General features: G+C 50.2%; 1 protein-coding gene and 1 long non-coding RNA gene across 3 annotated transcripts in view; one reads left to right on the top strand and one right to left on the bottom strand.

The window, feature by feature from the left end:
- The window catches only part of LOC311613558, a 475229-nt gene that overhangs the window by 164751 nt on the left and 287070 nt on the right, over positions 1-23408 (top strand). The gene's annotated exons all lie outside the window — the stretch shown is intronic.
- Positions 1-23408, bottom strand: part of PKNOX2 (PBX/knotted 1 homeobox 2) — a 226186-nt gene that overhangs the window by 153336 nt on the left and 49442 nt on the right. For both annotated transcript variants that reach the window (XM_084867568.1, XM_084867567.1), the window contains exon 2: positions 16431-16500. The gene's annotated coding sequence lies outside the window, so the exon portion shown is untranslated. The remainder of the gene's footprint in view (positions 1-16430; positions 16501-23408) is intronic.

The following is a 23408-nucleotide window of genomic DNA, read 5'->3' as shown; positions in this document are numbered from 1 at the left end:
CCAGGAGCCTCTTTTATGCGTGGGCTTTCTGACTGCTGCCCACAGCCTCTCCCAGCCAGGAGTGGGCATCCCTCTTTGCAGACTGGGCGCCTCTCCCCGAGCTGCCCACTTCTCCCACCCCTGTGCCGATAGCTGATGTGAATTTTGTTGTTGTTGTTGATCCTCACCAGGGAATATTTTTCCATTGATTTTAAAGAGAGTGGAAGGCAGGGGGATAGACTGAGAGAGGGAAACATCGATGCAAGAGAGACACATCGCTTGCTTGCCTCCCATACACACCCTGACTGGGGTCAGAGATTGAGCCTGCAACCGAGGTATGTGCTCTTGACCACAATCGAACCCAGGACCCTTCAGTCCTTAGGCAGTTGCTCTCACCATGACGCTAAACCAGCTAGTGCTGATGTAAATTCTTTCAGATGGCTTGCATCTTTCTTTCCTCTTCCCCTCCTTAATACATAAAAACACTTGCAAACTTCAGAAGGACAGGCTGGCTTTCCAACATGCTGCTGCTGTCACATGACCAGTCCTTTGTAGCTAGCAATGGCCCAAACCCTGTTTTCACAAAGACTTTAAGCCGTGGAAGTTAACATTTTTTTGTTGAGCACCCCTTACAAGAGCGAGCTGATGCCTTCAGACAACCCACAGGCCCCCTCTGGGAAGGTTCTGGGGTTCCACAGTTGTCCTTGGGGAATGTTACCCAGCATCTGCTGGGACTTGAGCCTCGGAGTCCCACATCCAAGGACCTCTCATGGAGTACCAGCCTCGTCCTGGTGTTGGGAACCCCAGCACACACCTGCACCCACTGCCCAAGCCAGAGAAGTGGCTCTCATTCCCGATGGCCGTCTCCCTCATCATCGCTCCCACACCCAGCCTGCATCTCTCCCCCTGCAATGCTCCCAGGTGCACACCGTGTTCTCTTTCTCGGCTGCCACTTCCTACAACAGCTTCCTAAAGGCCTCCTTGCCTTTTTTTTTTTTTTTTTTTTTTTTTTTTTTTAATCCTTCCTCCATCCATTCTATGTACTGAAACAAGAAAAGTCTTTCCAAAACACAGAGCTGGCCAAATCATCTCCTGCTTAGAAGTTATGTATGTCCTACCCATCCCTCCATGACCTCCAGTTCCCTCCTCACCGCAGCCTGTCCACATGGTCCTGTTGGAAGGCAAGTCCTGCATTGCACCTCTCCTGCAAAGCCCTCTCTGCGTGCTTACGTTTCTCTGCCCGAAGTACTTTCATCCACCCCCTTGACACTTGGCTAACTCCTCATCTTTTAAGTATCAACTCAGACCCCTCCTCCCATAAGCAGCCTCCTGTGACTCCACGGTTTTATTAGGTGCCCTGCCCAGTGCTCTAGGAATGGTCTGCCCTTGCCTGATCCTTTTGTACTAGAAGTGCCTGCTTTCTGTCACCTGTCTCTATTCTTCACTGTCCTCGACACCCCAAAAGGGCACATCTGCATCCTGAATGATGCCTGAACAAAGCCGGTAATAAACATGTGTTGAGTGAATAACAAATGAACAAATGAATGGATAAGAAGCAAGGGAATGAATGACTTAGGATATATAAATGGAAAATAATAACCCATCACAGGAGGTCATCACCACAGTGGTAACTGAGCCCATTCTGCAGGCGACAGAAACACAGGACGGAGGGCGAAAGGTCTGAGGCTGATTGGCAGGTGAGCAAGAGGGGGAGGGAGGAGCCTGGCAGAAAGGCCAGGAGGACATCTGAATAAAGGCGTCCTTCTATCCGATGGCCCATGCTCGGAAATCTCAGCTCCCTGAGACAGAGGCTCATCCATAAGGAGGCTTATGCTATTTTATAAACTTTCTTTAAATTAAAATCAGGAAACACACACACATCCGCATCTACCCCACAGACATCTTCGTCGCTGAAAAGTTCTCCCTATAAAATAAAAGAAGCTGTTTAAATGTCTTCCTTCCAAGCCAGCCCCACAGAGCTGGAGCTGAGAATACATTAGCCTTTAATGAAGTGAGACTCTCATCTTCCAGGAGACACCTCATTTAGCGCAATTGTTTCAGAGCCATTACAGAAAGACAATTACAAGGAAGCGGGGAGAGTAATTGGAAATGCTGGCAGGAGTTGGGCGAAATGATAATAAATAAAAATATTCAACCTAATAAGCTTCCAGGAGGGGGTGGGATGAAGAAAATCAACATAATTAGAACTGAACCTTAGCAAGGAAAAACAGACAGCAGGGTGGCAAGTGCTCAACTTGTACAGGAAGAGAGAAGAAGTCGCATGCAGGGACCATGATGCCCGGGCCGCAGGCCGCAGGCCCCTCCGGAAGCTGCTGGAGGGCGGAGGGGGTGCCCACAGCCCGCAGCTCGGTGAAGGCTCTGAGTGCGCTGTTCCTGGCCACGGAACCCCGGAGTGTGAAAAAGGCAGGCCAGCCCGGCGCAGCCGGAGGTCCTCCGTGTGCTAAGAGGAGGCCCAGGGAGGCCAGGCGGAGCCCAGCTGCACCCTGGTTCTGCCACCTCTTCCTCTAGTCCTGCAGCCACGGGCGAGAGGCCTCAGCTTTCTGGGCTGTACTCTCTCACGGTAAGAGGAGGGAGGCGAGCTGTAAGACCTGTGAGCCGTCTATCTGTCTTCTGTGGAGGCCACCTCCCTCTCAGGTTCACCCCTTATCTGATAGGCCCCTCTGCGGTTCTGAAATTTCAACGCAGGGCCTACAAGTGAAGCTGAGAGACTCAGCCTAAGCATCATTTATATACGAATGACTCGTGGCCCAGGGATGCTAACCACACGCGGCTTGTTCTGGGCTGGCCACGCCTGCCAGGGGCTAGCACAGCTCCTGGAATATGATTGTGTGTTGGTGGGTCTGTCCTATCTCCCTCAGAGGCTGGAGCATTAGCCAGGGCAAGTACAGAGGAAATGGGACCAGGCCAGTGAACAGGGAGTGCTGACTTCCGTTATGAAGATTTCTCGTTTGGATGGCGTTTGTTTAGTTGCTTTTGAGGGAAAGGAATGTAAGTAATTTGAGGTTGGGGACCTCGGATTTGTCACCCATACCTAGTTCACAACGTGGTACACAGCAGACATATTTTTTTGTTGCATAATGGGTCTCTAGTAAATACATTGTGTACTGTCTGGAGTAGACAATTGGGAGTTAAGTCAAAGTCAACATTTTAAAGCTTTAAAAGATTCTCAGATAGTCTCAATCAATTCACATAAATATAATTCAAGTCACACTCGATTTACCGAGTGCCTACAGTGTGCCACACCTGGACACTCACAGGGGAATAGGATCCCAGGTTTCTTTCCCTAAAGAATTTGCTGTGTAGCCAGATTCAGGGTGTAAAACTTTGGGCAGGAGGTAAGGCCACACTAGGGGGTGGGATGTTTGTCTGGAGACACTGACAAATAACTGTTGTCTCAACTCCTAAACAGTGGGCAGTGGCCCCAACTCCATGGTCCTCAGTTGAGTTTACAACCCTAACAGTAAAATAATTTAATACACCTTCAATATATACATATGAAACATGCTGAATATGTTAGACACACTGTTCTACCAATGCATGATGGTTCTTACGGAACACAGTCAACAGTAGAAATCCAACAAGGATGAGATAAAAATACAAATATATGAAATTGCAATGTTTTCTTCTCTTATTCCAATGGCCCATCTTGCTTACTCTGTTTTGGAGACTTTGCAGGTGGAGTATCGGTTTACCGAGACTTGACAGGCCTGCCCCACAGAAGTAATTCCAGTCTGCTCGGTATACCAAACAGAATTTAACACCTGTTTTTCTCCTGCTGGCCACAGCATCCAGTTTCCAGTGGCTGGTGACAAATGTGTCTCCAGCTCCCTTAGAACACTGGGACAGAGAAGTCCAAGCAGAGGATGGGAGAAGAACCCAGACACCTCCCTCTGAGAAAAGCCAGGAGTGGTCCCATTCATTCATTCATTCATTCAGAATGCATGTACTATAAATTCCACCAGGTGCCATCAAGGTTCAATGAGGGTGTCAGAGCCATCAGCCACGGGCCCTGCACTGACCAGCTGCACGGAAGAGGACTGACGCAGATACACTTGGGATGTAGGTGGACGCTGGCCAGTGTTGGAGATTCAGGCCAGATGTTCTGGGAGGAGAAACTGCTTTTGCAGAGGGATCTTGGATTTGTAGAGGAGGTGGCATGGGGCCGGGGAGGATGAGCAAGGCTTGGCTGTGCAGAGGAAGAAGACTTTTCAGGAAGAGGAAATGTCTATGGCAGAGACACAGGCACAGTGAATTAAGGGGGGTCATTCTCCTCTGACTGTCCTCAGCTCCATCTGGAGATCCCATCCCAAGGCCAGGGGGTGGGAGAAAATACTTTCTATTGATAGAATTGCAAAAAAGAGGCAGGGACATGTTCTGGGCATGAACACCCTGGAAATTAGAGCCTATTGTCTGTGTCCATGGGGGATACACACACACACACACACACACACACAGACACACGTTCTTTGGTTGATCACTTCCTACCCACCCACCTTTCCCAAACTTCCCTCTAAGATTCCCCATATATAAAAAATCTTCCATATTTTTATGTCTCTGGATCTATTTTGTTCATCAATTTATTTTGTTTATTAGATTCCATTCCACATATGAGTGAGATCATGTGATACTTGTCTTTCTCTGAGTGGCTTATTTTGTTTAGCATAATACTTTCCAGGTCCCTCCATGCTGCCTCAAAGGGTAAGAGGGCCTTCTTTTTCACTGAAGACAAGCATTTATTAAGTGCCAATGACTAACTGAAGAGGAAGGCATTCTAGTACCAGGCCTCCAGGTGACCCCGGGGCCCATGCTGGGTCTAGGAAGCTACATTCTGGACTCTTTTACTTGGGTGACGCATCTCTAGTAAAGACATTACAGTGTGATAAACAGTCACAGTAAGATGACCAAGGTGCACCAGGAGCTCAAGAAAAAAATAACAGGCTTTTTTCTAGCTGTGATGTGGTCACAGACTACAGGTCACCTAGAAACGAGCTCTAACCAGGTAAACAAGGGGGGGTGAAGGCATTCTAGCCAAAGAGAACCTCACACGGAGAAGCATAGAGGCACAAAGGTACAGAAACCCCCAAATTCTGCTAGTAGAGACAGAGCATCCTAGGACCCAGCAAATCCAAAGAAAGCAGGTACCCTCAGACCCCTGGGCCGAGACAAAAAGCCTGGAGGTCACTCTCGGCTCACCCCGCTGTGCCTAGAGCTGGGAACTACACACAGTCAGTGCTTATTAACGTGTTGATTCTCAGAAGTAAGAGCTGGGATAAGCAATTCATTCTTACAAAGCCCCAGGCAGGGCCACATGTGGAGATGCAGTTATTAAATCTGATGAGAGAGGGAAGGAAGACAAGAGGGAGGAGGAGGAGCTGAGATGGGGGGTGCTGCCCGTCATCTTGCCGGGAGAGCACTCGCCCCTCGATATCCAGGAGCAGGCACTGGGCCCCAAGGGGAGGTAGGCAGATGGGTGGACAGAAAGGAAAACTAGCAACAACGTTCTGACTCTTAAAGCAGCATCAAGCATGCCCATTATTCCTTCAAGTTTTCCGTCCTCCTGTAAGATGAGACTGCTCCTACTCTTTAACCAATGAAACCAAGGACGTGGGAGAGCAGGATTGGCGCTCAAATCACTGCACTCCCTTCTCCCGATGCTTCCACAGGGCAGATGGACGGGCAAGGCAGAGATGGACACCAGCAGGTGGTGTACAGCCCCCGATTCAGAATCCCTTCCTATCTCCTCATGTTCCACTGCCGTCTCTCCCCCCCCCCCAACCCCCCCAACATCCCTAGAGAAACCCAGGGCTGGTGAGGACCTTCCCAGGGCCCAGGCTGGAAATGCCAGCAGCCCTCCCTGGAAGGCTCCCTGGTAAAGGCATCTCAGAAGGACCCTCAGTAGACCAGCCCACAGCAGCCTCCCATCCCTCCTCACCCTGCTCCTTGCTCCAGCCTTGATACATTTTGCATCTAGAAAGCCAGCACCCACCCCACAAAACCCCTGAGCCCTCCCTAGCCCTGGCATTGCTCTCCTCCCAGGAACTGAAAGCCCCGGGGTCCAAACTAGCCTCTACCACTAAACCCTCGATGACCCCAGGCAAGCTATTGCCTCATTGAACCTCAGTTTCCCCACTGAGGAATTTTGTGATCTCTAAGGTCCTTGAGCTTCTTCCTCACTTACTTCTCCTTTGCCTCCCTGCTCCACCCACAAAAGCCAGGAATCCCTTCCCTCCGATGAGTCACCTGCAGGCTGACACCTCATCCTAGACCCTGGGGACCGCAGGCTTCACCATCCTAGCGGCAAGGTCCCTGATTCAACACCAATAACAAATGCTTCATCTGAGAGAGAAGTCCAAGTGCAGTGGAAGGTGTGTGGACCTGAGTTCAAATCCCACCGCTCCTCTTCCTGGCTGTGGAACCAGGAGTGTGTTTTGTAACCTTTGGATTGAGCCTGGCTCCCGGAGCTGTGCTGGGAGAGGACCTGTCTCCGGGGGTTGGTGGGAGGCTGCTAATGCATGAGGAGCGCGGAGTGCTGTGGCTGTCACACAGCTGACACTGGTGCTCTTCTTTGGCCCCTTAGATTCGTGCACTGCCAGCCGTGGGGATCTCAGGGAAGAGGAAGAGAGCTGCTGCCCACGCCCAGCGGTCACCATGGCTGAGCAGTTTCATGGTGACAAAGCGCACCCTCCACCAGAAAAGAGCTCCCCTAGGGAGAGATCAGGTGGGTCACGTGAGGGTGACACTTTTTTAAAAATTGGGTTTAAAGTTTTGAAACAACAGCAGTGAAATCCTCCTGCCTCTGCAGGTACTGGGGCCCAGGTGGGACTCAGGGGCATTAAACTCACCCGTCCTCTCTGACAAGACCAGACAGTTCCTCTCATGGTCTCCTGCACCAGAGAGAGGCTGCATCACCAGTCCCAGCCTGGAGAGGGATCCGTCTTGTGGACCATGCTCACGGGTACCCCCTAGGTGCCCCACCCCCCTAGCCTAATTCTGTCCTAAGTATTCCTAAGGTGGCTCCCATTTCCCGCTGTAATAAATGGCACAGAATGCAAATGGAGGTGGATGTGGGACACAGATGTTTGCACTAATTTAATTGAGGGAACACCTTGGATTAAACACTTTGCAAAACACTCACAAACAGGTTCAGTGCATTCGGTAATGAAAAGCCTGCCAGCCTCTGGCACTGCTGTGGCTGCCTGGGGCTCCGGGAGAGTAGCGGGGAGCGGAGGGGGTTGGGGGACGCCATGAACAGGGTAGGGACAAGATGCCTCCAAACCCAGGGCTGAGGCAAGGGAGCTGGTCCCTGTGAGGGCTTCCAGCAGATTCCCCGCCAGCTGGGCCCGCTCAAAGAGACAGAATCCGGAGGGGCTGGGAGGGGAGGAAGCAGCACCTGCTTCCCCAGGTGGGTAACTGCTCAGCTGTGGGGGTCAGCAACAGGCAGGGTCTCCCTGTCCTCAGTTCCAACCTGCAGGCCTCACTGCCATCTGGCTGACGGCCAGTTGCCCACCCATATGGGATTGGAGTCCCAGGCCCTGTGACCCTAAGAAGGTCGCTGATTTGACCTGCCGGGCGAGCGGGAAGGTGATAAATATCTCTCAGAAGTTTGGAGGCAATGGCAGTGCTAAATTCCCTGAAGCTTCTTCTTCCTCGCCTTCCCCTACAGCTTAGGGTGCCTCAAAGCTCAATCCTGGGCACCTAGAAAACCTCCACCCTTCCCCTGGCCGTTCCCCATCCACCCATCATCCTCAGTACCTGCCTGAGAGGTGTGCTGTGGCGAGGGAGGGAGGCAGGCATGAGCAATTCTGTGATAAGTGCCCTCAGAGAGACACGTATGGTAACCTGGAAGGGGACAGTGCACCAATGTGGCAGAGAGGGGATTGGGGGGAAGGATTTCAGCAGAGATGATGAGGCACAGAAGTCTAGGCAATTGCAGAACCTCAGGAGAGACCTTCCATCTGGGCCACAGGGGGACAGGTGGCCTCATGAAGGTGGGCCTACCAGCCTTTCCTCCCACCTCGGCCCCAAAGTTTCCATAGTTGGGCAGATCTGGAATCAGCTTCTGTAATGATTGCTCTGTAAGCCTCAGAGTTCAAATCAGGCCTGATGATTTTATATTCCTAAAAACAGAATCCCTAATTTCCAAGCACAATGATCACTTCAAGTGTAATGATCATTATTATAATAACCTCTCATACTTGTGTGGTGCTTTAGAGTTTATAAAAACACTTTCGCATATCTCCTATAATCTTCCACCAACAGCCCTTTGAGAAAGCTAGAATAGGTGGTATTAGTATTCAAGTTCCCATACGAAAATTACAGCACTAGGACTCCAACTCAAGTGTGGTCCCAAAGTTATGCTTGTCCACTCAATTCATTCATTCAATCATTTCATGCATCACAGAGTATTTGTTGAGCACCTACTACGTACTGAGAAACACTTCACACTCAGAGCATAGCATGGTGGGGATGTTAAGATGAAGGGCAGCCACTGTCAGATGCACATGAACCAAAGGGAAAATGCTAGGGCAAAAAGCAAAGCACCAAAACTCAGGACCCAAGAAAACCACAAAGCTACTCTCTTCAAACACTGCCTCAGTCCCACCCCCCATCTCTCTCTCTCTCCCACACACACACCGAAGCCTACACATGCACATATGATATAGACACATTGCAGACACACCCTTATTACACACGGAGGTCTGAGTTGTTCTCCCAGGCTGTCCCCAGGCCCTCAGCATAGAACACAGACTCCTCCGCTCCTGTTGCCTCCACCACTGCCTGGGTAAGAGTTCAGAACTGGCCACCACAGGCCACTCTGTATGGCCTGAGCTCTGCCCCATTCCCCAGACACAGGTACTCCAGCACACGTGTGAGATCTAGCCTCACAGGCAGCAAGTGTATGACACACTTCTGGTGGGGCTTAGGTAAGGAAGGGTGGGTGGATGGATAGATGAATGGGTGAGTGCATGAATGGAGGAATGGGTAACTGGGTGAGGGAGGGCGGAGATGGACAAGCATAGAAGCTTTCACCTGCTATGGGTAGATCCTGGGGGCCCTGCAGTGGGCCCAGTTACAGGACACTGCCCTGCCCTCTGAAAAGGACAAAGGAGCCCCAGTTCCCTCTGCAAACACCACACCCTCCTTAGGATCCATGTGAGAATGTGGGACAGGAGACACTTTCACCTGGTACAGGGCCTGGCACACAGAAGGAATGAGGGCCTTCCCACCCCACAAGTAAAGGCAACAGTAAAGATAAAAGACTGTCCATCAACTCCACACAGCTCCTGATCTCCAACCACCATCCCTCCTGAGGTTTGGGGGCCCACTAGAGAGAGCCTCTCTATTATCCACCCTCTTCTCCTTGGTCTATTCGTCCATCACCTCATTCAACCAACCTTGTAGGTAGGGTGTCTGTCATAGCCAAGCAGGATTCTAGGCGCTGGGATTAGGAGAAGAATAAGGTTTAGTCCTTAACTTGGATAGATAGACAAACAACCACAGCTGGGACCTGTGATGACACATGGGACAAAGGAGTGCAGCCACGTTTCAGGAAGAGGGACATATGAAGGACCACGGGAGGTATGTGAGCTGGGCATTACAAGTGGAGCGGTTATCCAAGAAGAGGAGATTCCAGGCAGAGGAAACAACAGCACAAAAGCACTGAGGTGTGAAGCTATGCAGAGCATTTGGGCACCGGCGTATTTGGGGGTCAGGGGTAAAAGAGTGTCTGAGTGTCTGTAACTAACAGGAAAGAGGGATCAACAGGGATGTAGGAGATGAAACTGGACAAGTAGACAGAGTGGAGCTGCAAAGCCCCAGGTCAGCCAAGCCCAGGAAGCAGTGGATGGTGGAGAACCACTGGGGATGATGGAGCACGGGCAGGCACAGTCAGATTCAACAGCATTCATTAGGCTCCAGCTCTTGAAGGCCCAGTGCTGGGCTCCTCCAACCGTAGGAGGCGATGTTTGGCTGATGATAAATGAATGTGAGGAGATGTTCTCTCTGTGATTCATGCAGATATCCCTGGAGAAATGGCCAGCTAACAGCAAAAGCCAGAAGAGGGGTTCCCACATCCCCATCGTCTCCAGCATCACCCAGTGGCATCACTACTGGTCCCCTCTACCCACCACACACAGCTGGAGTCGCTGGGAGCAATGCTTGGCAATCCTCAGCACCTCCTGGGATTCGGGAAGAACATGAGAAAGGATAATGGAGCCACAGAGAAAGAAAAAAAAGGGGGAATTCCTCAGGCTGTCTGAATTTATGACTGTTTGGATGTCCAATAAGCAGGAAAGAAAGGCAAGGAGGGTGGCAGCAGCCCACCTTGTGGTTTCCAAACCCTGCTCCCCGCCTCTCTGGTCCTCCTGCTCAGAGCAAGGAGTTTCTCCCTCCACCTTCCTCTTCCCTCCCCTATCTCCCCGTTGGTCCTCCTTCCCAGGCCCCCTCCAGAAAGGTTTATGGAGAAGACTCCAGATAGCCCCCTCTCCTGCAGGCACAGTCACACCAACTGAAAGGAGATTTAATTAGCAAAATCTCGTTAGGCAAACGAAATTATCCGTAAGACAATAGTCCTCTGGACAGGGGGTATGATTAAACAAAGCCATTAATTGAGAGTCGCATTGGCAGCTCCCTGGATGTGTCCATCTCCCAGGCAGGCTCCACTTTGCTTCCTTGAGCCAGAGGACCCTTCTCTGTCTCCTCCCACCCGCCCCCTCCCCACTTTGTCTCCCCTTCCAGAGCCCCTTCCGTCGGGGCTGCAGCGCTCCGCATCTCATCAGCAGCCTCCCTGCCACCAGATCCCGCTAAAGTGCCTTGATTGCATAATGTCTATTTGCATAATGTAAATTGCAATCTCCTAGCTCGGGAGGCAGGAATCACAGAACAGCCATTATTTTTTACCACTCCACAAAAATTCTACATTTAGAAAGCAGATTTGCAGCTCAGAAAGTCGCATAAATCTGAATCTGCCAGCAAGGCCATTAAATCACACCAATTAAGCCGGACCGACGAAGAGCCCCTGTCACTGTTCCCTGCACACCCGAGGACCCCAACCCAGATGGAGGCCCCGGCAAACTGGAGGCCACCGCAGCAGGGCAGGGAGCAGGGGCCCTGAGAGGTAGGAAATGATGTCTTATAAACCTTAGCACACACTCCAAGCACAGGCACCCATTAAGACCTGGTGAGAAAGGAGAGAGGGGGCGGGACTAGTGTGAGTTATTTCTAAGCTTGTTGCCAGATTTCTTATGGGCACACAATCTGTCTGCAGACTTTTGATTGATGGAGCAGGAGAGGGCATATGAGGAAGAAGCCTGCACCTGTAGCAAAGGTAGAGGGGAGAGCCAAGGACTTCATGGAGGTGTGACCTGTCCCTGTCTTTAGCAGCTCTTCAATGGCCTGTTCTCTCTTCTCCCAAGTTCCCTCCGGCCAAGTGAGAGAAAATGGAGGACGAATCCTGCTCTGACTGAGCTGGGCTGGAACCTGAGTTTCTAAAAGAGCTGTTTCCTAGGGTCGCTGCGGGAGAGGTGAGTCACGGGGCCCTGGAAAGGGACATTCCCCCTGACAACTGCTCATGATTCCAGCTTCCCGGCGGCACTATACCTGGCTACTCTTGCCTCTTTATTGCTCATTCAATATTCATTCGTCAAAGGGCAAGTTGCTAATGTGTATTATTAAAATATCAATAGTTTATGAGTGAACTTTTACGGAAGGTACAGCTAAAGGAAAGGTTCTTGACCATCTATGGCAGAAGAAATGGAGAGGAACAACCTTCCAGCTCCACCTTTTATTTATTCACTGGGTGGGTGGGTGAGTGACTGAACCATGCTGGTAGCTATAGGGTGCAGGAGTGACTCAAGAGCTGTCATTGCGTTTAGTCTCATAGAGTCCCCAGGAAGCGTGTACAATCCATTCCCAGTCTAGAGATGAGAAATCAAAGACCAAAGAGATGTGCCTGGGATCGTAAGTCACAGGTGGGATTCAAACCCAGCTTTGGACTTCAAACCCAACGTATCCTCCCAAGTTGGAGCCTTAAAGATGCAAATGATCTTTATGTGTTTACTTGTTTCCTCCCTTTGGGTGCCCAAATGAAACATTAGTCTCCTCACCTAAAGAGGGAAGGAGAGAACCGAAAATCATTACCTGCTTCCCACAGATGCAGTTCAAGAGAGTAGGCCCCACTTTACATACCTAAGCACATTCCCAGAATCTTTTCTGCACATTTAGAGTCTCAGAACTGGGGGTGACACTGGATACGACACAATCAGAACATCCCCACTTTATAGGAGAGTAAACCCAGGTTCTTGGTGCCACACAATGAAGTGGTTTCCTAATTTGATTTCAACTCTGTCACTAACTTTCTCTGTCACTTACCAGGGCATTTCTGGTGTTCTCTGAGCCCCCACCTTTTCCATAATATGAAGATAATAACAGTATCTCATAAAGTAGTGTAAGGGTGCAATGAGAAAATTCAGTCAAGTGCCTAGCTTAGTGTCTGCAGGTAGTAAGTGCTCAATAAAGGTTGGTTATTAATATTACTATCAAGCTGACTTGTGGAAGATACCAAGACTCCCTCCAAACGCCAGCATCTTTCCAGCAAAACCAAGCCCATCATGCCCTCTCTTCTCTGCCCATCCCTTTCTGCATTAGACACTCTCAGATCGCGGTCCTTTGGGGAAATGGACTGACTCCGTGTCCACTCTTTGGTTGCTTGAGATTTGTTTTTATCCCCTTAAGTCACAACAAGGCACCCAGAGCACTATAATTCTCTTCCAAATTTAGCCGCATCTGTGCTGGGAAAAAGACAACGGAAAGGAACGAGGTCCTTCAGGTCCCGTCCCCGCCCCTGCGCCCCTGACAGATTACAGTGTGTGGGGGAGGGAAGGAGGGAGACAGAGAACAGAGGTGGGGCAGGAAGGAAGGGTTGCCCATTACCGGCCTCCCCCCCCCCCCCCCCCCCCCCCCCGCCCGCCGCAACCTCCTGTCCCCAGCACCACCCTGGGAGCCTCTTAAGCCCTGATCTTTGGCTAGAATGTACCCCAGCTTGGAAGGCCATGAGGTTGGGGGTGTGGGGAGCCCTGGATGGGAATGAAGGGCTCAAGGCTTGCGGAGCCCTTGGTCACAGGTCTAGGCCCCTCTCCAGACCTGGCACGTCAAACTGTGGGTTGCACACCAGACCCACTCTTGCAGAGCTGGACTACAAGGTGGAGGCTTCCACCAACTGCAGGGCCTCCTGACACCTCATGTCCTCAAGAAGTCCCACCTCGGGAGGAGAGTCTCTGGGGGGGCCTTTAAACCCTGAAGTCTGTGAGTTAAGAGACAGTTTCATTATCTAAGGCAAGGGTTTCTTTAGCCTGTCCTTGGAAGTAGAGGAGGCCACATGGATCCAGACTCTACAAACACAAGTTGTGGTGGACTGTGTTTCCCAAAGGCGCTGCAACAGCTCACCTCCTCTCCCCACCCATCTCTTCTTCAATGCGCTGCTGGACTCCCTGGGAGACGTGACGGGGGAGTTCCAGGGTCCTGTCTTTAAACCTCATGGCCTCTAACGGCCGCGGTGAAGAGACTGGTGGAGGTGGTACTGCCTGCCTCCAGTAGGTCACAAAGGCAACAGAGCTTCCTCCTGGCTTGCGCTCCTCTCTCTCTCTCTCTCTCTCTCTCTCTCTCTCTCTCTCTCTCTCTCCTCCCTCTTCCATCCAGCCACCAGACTGCGAGGAAGCCCAGGCTACGTGGAGAAGCACACGAGCTGGATGGTGGTCTGGCTAAAATCTCAGGCAACAGCTAGTATTCAACCCCCAAAATTATGAACCTTTAGATCAAGCATGTCAAACTCACAACTCACAACGAATATTTTTGTGGCCCAGCCAATGTAACAGTATGTAAGAAACGTTTCAATAAAAATTTTGTAACTTAATTTTCACAATATCCTGTTATACATAATTATTAATAACGAACTACAACGTTCACTAATGACTGGTTACTATAATCGTTTTGCATTCATTTCCTACGCGCCTTATGTGCAGGCGCACCATTTCTCTCCACTAATACCAGCAGCGAATATTTTAGCAACCGACTGCCACGTCATTAGTCTTGGGCTGATTTGTTTGGTGTGCGCAACAGGAACTATTTTGCTTTCGGAGAACAAGAAAAATAGTTTATTTGCATTATGCTTATTAATGTGTGCAGTTAATCAGTGTCTGGTAAATTAATGTTCAAGAAAAAAATATGAATTTTTATTAAAATGTTCTATTATTTTATGTTAACAATTACTCATTTATTTCAGCCCTTTGTATTCAGCAGTCTCGATCAAAAGAAATCTACATTTCTATGAAAATTGAAGCTTTTGTTGTTTTGCGGCCCACATAAACTTAAACCTTGTTTATTTGGCCCGTGTCAGCCTTTGAGTTTGACATGCTTGCTTTAGATGATTCTAGCACCCAGACTTTTATCTGCCCCAGCTGAACCCCAGACCTGATGGAATAGAAACCAGTTGTCCCTACTGGGTCCTATTTGAACTCATGCCTCACGGATTATATGAGCATAATAAACATTGTTAAGTTGTTAAGTTTGGGGGTGGTTTGTTACACAGCCGTAGGAACACCACTGAGATTAAATTAGGATGTTTGTTGTTTCCCGCTTAAATACAGCCTCACTGGTCGTCTCTCTGAGACACCACAGTTTCCGGCTTTTCCCTCCTCAGCTGGTCCCAGGCAGGCCCTCTGAACCTGCCTCTCCTCATCCTCTTCCCCCCACACGTGAAAGATCATTTTAATCTTCCCGGGTCTGAGTCCTGGAACCTGAAGAAACGAGTTTTTCCTTGTTACTCTGTGCAGTTTTTCCTTGTATCCCTGCCAGGGAGGTGTCCCTGGGTGTGGGTGGCCCGGGAGCCTGGTGCCCGCAGGGACAGGCAGAGAACATGCAGACCTATTCCCCCCCATCCTTGGCTCTCATTAAGGTTCACGCTCAGCTTGCTCCTCGCGTACTTGACTTGACTTATGAGGTCCCTCTAACCTCCGGTGCGAGGAGACATCGATTCTCACAGAGGTCATTATCTTTCTGCTCTGGCTCCCTCACCCCAGCCCTGTCTCCTAGGTAGGCTTTCCTGGAACAGGATGAGGGAGGCGCCCTTCCCCGCCCCCTGGACCTGGGGGTCCAACCACTCCAGACCCTGGGCTGGAGAGGAGGTGCCCTGGGAGCCGTGGCCGTCAATCACAGAGGCGACCAGCACTAAATCGCAGACCATTAGGCGGAGGGCCGGCGCCCTGCTCACTCACCGGGCAGCCATCGGCAGGATGTTAGATGATCGCGGGGCGGCCATTCTTATGATTTATTCAAATACTCATTACAGGCAATCTATTTTTACACAGAGGTGAAGATGTGTGCTGATAACGGTTAATCATTTATAATTCCATGGACTGGTTGGAAGCCAATGTACTATCAAAGTTGCAGCAGCAGCTTCGGCCCCGGCAGCCCCAGAGCAGGGCAGGGCGGAGAAGCTGGGGAGCCAGGGAGCAGCCCAGGCCCAGCTCACACCTTCAGTGCAGCACGAGGCTGCAGGACGTAAGAGGTGGGAATCCCAGATGAGCCCCACACCCCCAGCCTGGGCCAGAGGATGCTCGACATGCGACTGCAGCGGAATTGCAGAAAAGGGTCCAGCTGGAGCTACCGAAGAAGGCGCCACAGAGGAGGCCGGACTGAGGCCGGGTCCTACAGGTGTGTGAATCTTGCCAAGTGGGAGAACCAATATGAACCAATAAGCACAAGGATAAGGTAGAAGGTTGCTGTGTAATGGAAGGGAAGCAACGGCGGTATTTCCTTGTCCTTCCTCACCCTTCCCTAGAAATAACCAGATGTAACAACAAGGGCTTTGACCTGAACCCAGGCCCTCCTATCTCTGACCCCCAGGCTTACTCCATAGACAATAGGGGCTGGGGCCTGGGTCAGTATTACAAATCCAAGAGCTGCCCTCTCCGGCATGTCTGACACACATAACACGGCATGTCCACCCACTGCACCATCAATAGTCTAATCAGTGTTTCCCAAAGTGTGGTACGCGTACCCCCCAGGGGTACGGGAAGAGTTTGGTGGGGGTATGCATTGCACCGGAGTTTGGTGGGGATATGCACTGCACGTGCTTAGCTGCGCCTAATTCTACGTATGTTCTCTTGAGTACGAGGGGTACTCAGCGTTATGAAAATTATAGAAGGAGTACACATATGTCAAAAGTTTGGGAAACACTGGTCTAAGTAAATAGAATGTTGTGTTGTCACATTCAGACTTAAGCTAATGAGAGGCCCGCCGTAGTTTACGTTCTGACTGCCCCACTGTTGATTTCTCGTGCACAGTGCATGGCTGTTAAAGATCAGGTTCAAGACTGGTCTTTAACCCGTAACCTTATTGAGTCACCACAGAAAACGCCGATCAGATTTACTTACAGTTCACAGTCCCTCTTCTGATGAGTGGCATGGAGGACAGAAAGCCTCAGAGTCCTGCTCCAGACTTCACCTGTCAACGAAAGAAAACATTTTTATAGACCGTGTACAGTTCTGCTGGGAGGGAGCCAAGATGAGGATGACAGTACAATCAGAAGTAGGTCTTGCCAGGAGCCAGCCCTGCAGCCCTGTGCCCACAGTGCTGAGTGGTTAAGTCTCCTGAGCAAGGCACTCCTGGTGCAAAACGATGACTGTAGACAGCTAACCAGGACAAAGAGACAGGACCGCCCTCTCTTACCTGCTTGTGGCCTCAGTTTCTTTGAGTTCCACCCCCATCTCTATTGAAATCCCAGAGAAAGAGGCTCATGGCTGTGGAGAGCCCTGAGCTGGCCAGACAATCACTGTTTACTGACACCTCCTGTCTGATGGGAGACCCCAGGCAGGGGACAGAGCTGAGCAGCCCCCGGGGAATGTGTAGTCTATGTGGGGAAGGCTGCAAAAAGCAAACAAACAAGCAACAAGACTAATGCTGTTGCTGATGGCAAGAACAGGGAAGGGTGATGTAGAAGAGAGGACTTTCAAGCAAAAGTGCCGAGTCCAGTTGGGCTGCAAGGAAAAGAATGCGCGTGGAAAATAATAGGGCAAGTCTGGGAAGATCAAAAACACGACTGCTTTTTATTCTCCTTCTGAGGTGAAGCAGCATGAACAAGAACAGGAAGAGCCCAGCACGCATCCCCGGGTGTCTGCTCTGTGATTTACACTCGCAAGGTGCAGCAGGAATAAGATCCATGGGTCCTGTTATAAAAGTGCCGCCGCATCATTGGGGGAATAAGATTAACCACATGAAACAGCATCCGATAAGACAGGACTATATATATGGCCGTGCCGAGCTGTGCGGTGGAGACCATAATTCTCTCTCCACAGAAAAATGAAGTCGGGAAGAGATGAAGCGCTCAAGGAAGTTTGCAGGGGTCTTGGAGGACTGGAAAGGAGAGATCTGGCTGATGGAAGGGAGAAGGGGGGGCATCCCAAGAAAGGGGAGCAATCCCAGCAAGGATGAGAGAAAGAAGCATGCAGCGCCCTGGGACAATGCAGAGGCCAGCCTGCCCGAGAGAGTCCAGAGCAGGGGCTGACAATGAATGAGCCGGCTGGATCGGAGCATCCAGAGCTGAGAGTGTCAGACAGAGAGGCCAGGCTGAGCTGTGAGCTCATGGAGCCATTGAAGTTTCTGATTTTTAATTAAAGTACAGTTGACACACAATACCACATTAGCTTTAGGTGTACAAGCACAGTGATTCAACATCTACGTACCCACCCAAGTCTAGTTACTGTCACCACACCAAGTTACCACGGAAGGCTTTTCAAAAAGGAAATGACATGAAGAGAAGTCCTGCCCCATCTCCACAGCCTTTAGTATTAATTTTCCTTCTATTTAAGACAGAGAGGCTCCTTGGAAGAGGTGGGACTTCTATTTAAGACTCAGGCATGGGGGCGGGCAGTGGGGAGAGGAGGGCGATGTACCCATGAGAGGAAGATGCCCTTGTTCATGATAGTGTCCCCCAGGATGAGGCACTTCCTCTGGGGTTGCCTACCACCATCTGCATGACATCAGAGACAAGACCAGCCCTGAGGACGAGGGCTACATCTTATATGTCTGTATAGCCCTGGAACCCAGCAGAATCCCCAGCAAAAATCAGGTTCTCAGAAATGTTTAATAATGGACTCTGTCCATTCCAACCAGAATCCACAACCAGCAGCTCCGAACCAGCCTCTGATTGGCAAGGAGCTCAACTTGTATTCTTATAAAGTATGGTCTCGTGGCTACTGAGCATACTAGACTCAGTACAGGAAGTCTCCACACTGAGCTGCAGGGAGCAGGCCTTCATCCCTGCCCCTGGACTGGCTGTGGAGACACCAGCATCTTGGGAGAAGATATGGCAGACTGGCCATGTGCTTATGCTGCAAAGCTGGGAAGGATGGTTGCTATGTGAGAGACATGGATTCAAGGGTGTTATAATGCTTTTAACACACTGAAAGGATGGGCCAGAACTAAAAAGTCAACCTTTCCTCTATCGGTTTTTACTTTTTGCACCATAACATCATGGCAGCCATAAATATAATAATTTTGAAGAAAACGTACAAGTGCCTACAATCCCATCACTCTAAACCATTAAATTATATTATGTGCACATGAAAATCTATTTTTATTTTTTACAGAATTATAGAAAATTTCTGACAAGAATATATACCCTAAATCCTACTCTCACATTCAAAAATCAATTGCAAAAACACAGCATAGGTGACCTGTTGTTTTTTTTTTTGTTTGTTTGTTTTTGTTTTGTGTGTGTGTGTGTGTGTGTGTGTTTTGTGTTTTTGTTTTTTTTTAAGTGGGCTGAATCAAATGCAAGCTCAGGATGAGCCCAGGGTGTGGTGTCATTGCCAAACCCATGAATCATGATCTTAAGTGTATTAATAGTCATACCATGTCCCACCGAGGGGCACATGGTCACTTTCTTTGTGTTTGTTGGTGCAATTCTGGCACCATATTTTAATAACTTGGACAGCGATGAGTAGAAGAGAGAGATGGGCGAAGGCATCTAGCAGTTAAAGTACCGGTAAAACGTTCAGTAGTCAGTAGTGCAGGCTCTGGAATCAGACTGCACAACTCTGGCCCTTACTACAGTGTGACTTGGGCAATTACTCAGCTTCTTTGTGCCTCATCTGTAAAATGGGGCTGACAAGGGCTCTTCCTCTGAGATTAGTTGTGAGGATTGAAGATTTCATAGACTGAAAAGTGCTCAGCAGTTCCTTGCACAACATAAGCACTCACTGAATGTCATCTATCGCTGTTGCTATTTTCATCATTAGGAGCAATGAAGTAAAAGATATGGAAGAAGCTCGAGTTGTCCTTTCATTTGTCCCTCTCTAATATCTCCCTTTGGTCCCAGAAATCCTGGCAAAGCAGCATCCTTTCCTCCAAACATTTGAAGAAACCATGCAAGAGAAACTGCACTCCTTTGGACTGCAGGATTAGGACTAGCTGATGGATGTTAGAGGAAGCCAGTCTTCCATTCAACATAAGAAAGAAATTTCTATTAAAAAAAAAAAAAGAAAGGAAGAAAGAAAGAAAGAAAGAAAGAAAGAAAGAAAGAAAGAAAGAAAGAAAGAAAGAAAGAAAGAAATTTCTAGCAGTGAGAACCATCCAAACCTGAGCTGGGCTTCCTCAGATACGGTGAGCTCTCCACACAGGACAGAGGATCCTGCATCGGTGAGAAGCTACACCAAAGCGTGGTCTCCCAGACTCGGTCTCACCCATCAGCATAATATCACAAATAGCAGGAGACTGAGAGAGCTGACAAACTTATGTATGGACAAAATACTAAGTGTCTCTTTCACACCAAGTAATTCAACCTCCCCCCCCCAAAAAAAAAAAAAACCGATAGAGGAAAGCAAAAAGAGCCATCCTTTGAGTTGAACAGAGCATCACGGAAAGCATTTTCAGCCTGTGCCTGCCTCACACACACATGCACACATGTATAATGCACACACATGTACACATGTGCACATACAACCTCTCCACATTGTCCTTATTTTGCCTTCGTGACTATGAACGAGCAGAAGGTCTTCCTGGACTGGCACTGACCAGGGACCCACGCTGGGGAGTCACCTGTGTGCATGAGGTTTTAGGCCTTTCCGAAGCCAGCGCTCTGTGGTCCAGGCAGGCGAGCGATCGTGTAAAGGCGTTCAGATAAGCGCCCACGCAGTAATGCAACCAGCACTGAAATGAAGGCTTGTTTTACTCACCATGAAAATGAAATGGAACCATAAATGAGATTGACCAGTCCCATAAATAGGAGGAAATTCATTAAATGGTAAATGAGGAGGGAGTTGTGGAATGCCCATATTTGTTTGGAAAGGAGGTGGGGACAGGGACAGAAGAAAACCTCCATAGGACGTAGCACAGACTCAAGGACAGCTGAGCGAGCACCATGATGTTCACTGGGTAAGCCGGGAGGATGGAGAGAGATGAGCCACGGTTTGAGGTGGAGAGCAGTAGACCAGGGCATCACAGACGTGGGCTTGTGTCCTGACTGTCGTTAATTTAGGACCTGGTAGCCATTACTGGCTCTGAGACAGTAACCCAGCCAGCATTGCGTGGGCTTCCTCAGAAGAACCGATGCTGATTCACACCCGTCCTCAGTCCCCTGGGCCACAGGCAGCGCTGGGCACCCAGGTGTAGAGACACTGGAAAAGGTGCCTAAGTCACATTCTCCAGGCCCAGCCCAGACCCAAGACTCTGTTCTTGGGGCTGTACCTGTACAGAAGACCCTATAAAGGACTGTTGGCACTGGCAGGCTAATCCTAATAATTTTCCTGCCTGGGAGAAGGAGTTAGAGACACTCATAACCTGATTACAGAAGGCAGTGAGGAGGGGAGGACTTCCATACAGAGCAGTGTGGGCTCCCAGGCGGCAAGGCCCCTGCAGAGGCCACCCCTCAGTGGCCAGAGGATCCGCTCACAGGGCAGCATGCCTGGCCCTGAGGCCTTCCTCTGAGGTGTGAACACATCAAGAGTAAGACTTGCTTATTCTCACCAGGAGTGTCACTGCTCTCCTTCCATCCCAGGTCACTGACCTGCCTCAAGTGTCCATTCTTCTCCTGGGCCCTTAACTGGTCCAGCCTCCAGCCTCTTCCCATCCTTACCTACCCCACCGCCTCCCAACAACCCGAGATCTCTCTGAAACACACGTTTCGTCTCATCCACTCGTCCTTAATGCCCTTCGATGACTCCTCATTGCCTGGCAGAGATGGTCAGCTGGCAGCCCGCAGGTGAACCCTGCCCTGTCTGTCGTCTTTGTAAATTCTGCCACCATCTAAAAAGTGGGAAGTCTCATTTAAGAATCCAGGTTTCTAACTTTTCTTAAAGACCTGGATGGCCTGACGATGCCAATCCTGCATTTCCATGTGGCAATCATTGATCTTGAGTACCAGCTGCCCCTTAATCAGGCCCAGGCCCTCCTGTGTGACCTACAGAGAGAAGCAAAGCGTCACCCGGAGTCTCTCCTGTCACAGGGCCAGACACCTGGAGGCTGACGCAAGCTGCCTGCTGAGGAGTTTCAGGTTCAAGGTGACAGCACGGGTGGGTCAGGCAGGGTAGCTCACTCTGTTCTCAGCTGGAGGCTGAAGGAGGGGATCTGGAGAAAGGCCATGGCCACCAGGCAGGCCCACCCGTGTCCTTCCCTCTCCCCTGGGCAACTCCTCCACTCCTGGCAGAGAGAGCAGGCCAGAGCCTCAGAGGTGATCTCCAAGAATGCCCGGGGCTACAGGGCAGGGCTACAAAGAGGCCACACCCCCTTTCTTCCTGAGGCCCCGCCCCCTAAGTCCAGCCTCTTCCCACCCCCAACTCGGTGGTGCTGCACCCCCTCCAGTTATTTCCATCCCACCATTCCTATCAAAGCCCTAACAGCACATATTTTGTTAATTGTACAAACCTAATGGGGGAATGCATTGGCAAAAAAGGGTAATGGCCATCAGACCAGCAATAAAACAAAATTAATGGCCCATAGGAAGAAATCATGTCCACTTAATCCCAGCTCTGAAACTCTAATAGAATAATGGAATACCAACGGAGGGTTTTTCTCTCCATGTAGATTGCTTACACCATGTTAATCACTTGCAAAGCAGGCCACATACCACTCGGGCTCACATGACCCTCCAGGGAAAGTAGCAGACCAGAAACATTTAGTGCAAGGCTCATTACTGACACGCACCACCGCTGCAACACCTCCCGCGCCCGCCCTCCCCCAAGTGGCTCTGCGACAGCCAGGGTGGGGTGTCCCAGAGCCATGGGTGGTGGGCTGGAAAGCAAGACCCATCATACCTAATAATAGCAAACATTTGTTGAGTGCTTACTATGCGCCAGACGCCGGGCTAGCTGAACACCTTCTATGTACTGCAGTGACATACCCCATTTTCATCCTCTAGAGCTGCACAGTCCGGTAACGTATACTCTAGCCACAAGTGGCTTTATAGATTTAAATAATCCTAATTAAGGTTAAATAAAACTTAAAATCCAGCCTTTACTCTCACCAGTCACATTTCAAGTGCTGGTCAGCCCCATGTGGCTGGTGGCTGTCGCTCTGGGGGCTCCGATAGAGACCACTTCCTCCATTGGGGAAAGCTGTGTTGGACAGCGCGGCTCTGGAAAAGCTGGTACACGGCTGAGCTGAGTCTAACCTGGGTCTGGCTCAGTCTGGCTCCAGAATCCCACCTTTCACACCATTTCCTTGCAGAACCAGCAGTTGAGGCAGCGGGGAGGCCTTTTTAGGGAAAATGGCTGAGGGTCTCATGTTCCCTGCAGTGCCCCTCCCCCAATGCAGACAGATCCCCAGTGCTCCACCTGCTGTGAGCCAGCTCTAGAGGTATCGCAACACAGGAAGGTCAGCTGATCTAGCTAACCCAGCCTCCTTCTGCTTGTGAATGAAGAAACCAAGAACCCAAATGGTTGAGTGGTCTGCTCAAGGACCATCAGAGTTAGGGCTATAGCCCAGTACCCTGACAGCCAGGCGTCACTGGCCGAGGGAGAGGTCAGAGCAATGCCCAGTGTCCACGTGTGGCCACAGGAGAGAGGAAAGAGTGTCCCTCAGCCTTTCTGGAGGGTCCTGGGCAAGGTCAGAAGAGGCTGGGATAAGCCCAAAGGCACTGGGCTCCGAGAAGACGTGAAAATGTCAATGGAGCCCAAGCCGGTTTGGCTCAGTGGATAGAGCATCAGCCTGCAGAAGGGGTCCAATTCTGGTCAAGGACATATATCTTGGTTGCAGACTCCTCCCAGGCTCAAGCCATGGTTAGGGTTTGCGCAGGAAGCAACCAATTGATGTGTTTCTCTCAATCGATGTTTCTCTATGTCTTTCCCTCTCTCTTGCCCTCTCCCTAAAAAAAAAAATCAATGGAAAAATATCCTCCAGTGAGGATTAACAACAAC

The sequence above is a fragment of the Pipistrellus hanaki genome (assembly GCF_964339955.1).
Source record: "Pipistrellus hanaki genome assembly, chromosome: 19".
NCBI lineage: Eukaryota > Metazoa > Chordata > Mammalia > Chiroptera > Vespertilionidae > Pipistrellus > Pipistrellus hanaki.
The sequence above is the reverse complement of the archived record's forward strand: the minus strand, read 5'-3'. Positions and strand labels throughout refer to the sequence as shown.